The sequence below is a fragment of the Pygoscelis adeliae genome, unplaced genomic scaffold, assembly GCF_000699105.1.
Source record: "Pygoscelis adeliae isolate BGI_AS28 unplaced genomic scaffold, ASM69910v1 Scaffold75, whole genome shotgun sequence".
NCBI lineage: Eukaryota > Metazoa > Chordata > Aves > Sphenisciformes > Spheniscidae > Pygoscelis > Pygoscelis adeliae.
Window position 1 is genome coordinate 721869 of NW_008824772.1, and position 1438 is coordinate 723306.

At 47.1% G+C, this 1438-nt stretch overlaps 1 protein-coding gene across 1 annotated transcript in view; it reads left to right on the top strand.

Annotated features, from left to right (window-relative positions):
* Positions 1 to 1021: 1021 nt before the first annotated feature.
* LOC103916711 (ATP-binding cassette sub-family A member 8-like) overlaps positions 1022 to 1438 on the top strand; it is a 24813-nt gene continuing 24396 nt past the window's right edge. The window contains 1 exon segment of the mRNA XM_009323764.1: positions 1022 to 1091. The gene's annotated coding sequence lies outside the window, so the exon portion shown is untranslated.

Genomic DNA, 1438 nt, shown 5'->3' on the forward strand with positions numbered 1-1438 from the left:
TGGGGGTGCAGGCAATGCAGGCAGGGAGGTGGGCAAGCAGGTACCAGCAGGTGGCTGCTGTGCCTCAGTGATGGGCTGTTCCTGCCAGAGAGAGTCCCCAAAGCAGCCACCCCACACACCCAGAGAGCTGCTTTCCATGTGGATCTCCAAACATCAGTGCCCCTGTCAAGGAGATAGGCAGGGAGGTGTCTTTGCTTGAGATTCGCTGACTGGGACCTGGCATATCCACCTCTCTGCTTCATTTTTTCTTTTCCCCTTTGCAAGGAGGGGCTGAAAGAGGAGAAGAAAGTTTGTATACCTAGGACATGTACTAGTGACAGGTCTTAACTTGATTCTGTGTCCTGAGTTCCTCATCCTGGCTGTGGCAGGGGGTGCTGTGGTGGGCGACGGAGGGGCAGGCATGCTCCACAGCCACACTCTCAGCCTGGGGATGAAATCAAACCCATTCCCTTTAGAAGCACAGAGTTAGTCAAGAGAAGTTTATTTTAATGTTTACAATACGTTTTGTAATCAGAAAAGCTGTTCCTATCCAGTGCTTCACTGCTCTCCCTACACCGGGGCTGGTGGCACTGAAAAAGTTTGCAAACACAACCTTTGCCATTTGGAGATGAGCGAGAGTCACCGTTCACCCCGCCTTCAGCAGTGTGCCGTAATATTTCTGTTGACTTCAGCCTCTCTTGCTGCACTGAGAAACGTAACAGAGGTTGCCAGAGAGAGGATTTTTGTGTGGTTTGTTGTTGGGCTCATTTTTCTTCTCTTGGCCAAGACTCAAGAATTTCCTGAGTAACTTTTCAGAGAATCTGCTCCAGCAACTCAACAACAATATGCTCTGTTTGCTTTTTATAACATAAGTAAATGTGAAGCTCTGCCAAGGGGGAAGGGGGGAGGAAGCCGGGGAAAAGCGAAGTGATGGTGTGAGGAATGCCTTTTGGCAGAAGGGCCTGAGTGAAAAAAACGGGTGCGTGGACAAAGGACCACTGAGAGCCGCTGGGACAACCAGCAAGTCCATCCCAGGGAGGCTCAGCATCTCCACTTTTACAGGCACGCTGAGAAGGACAAGCTCTGGATTCCTTTCAAACCTTCCCGTTAAGGTAAAACTTAAACATTCTTCTTAAAACAAATGAAAATTGTTATTTAAAAGGTATGAAAACACCCAGTAATTAATAACACTGTTAATAATGCTGGGTGAGAATATGCATAGGTGGGACGCTAGGCATCTTTCTAACAGGCTGAGTTAAGCTTGTGATTAAGCTAAGTGACTATTTAAAGGCGATAGAGTTTTTTTAACCTTACTTTGATATGAAATAACACATTGATTGAGCTCGGTTTACGGCAGAGGTGTATTTCCAGTGTTTCTCGATGCTAAGAGGATGAGGTAGGCTAGGCTCAGCTCAGTATTTTAAGTAATCCAGCACACGTGAGGAGCAGATTTCTTTCC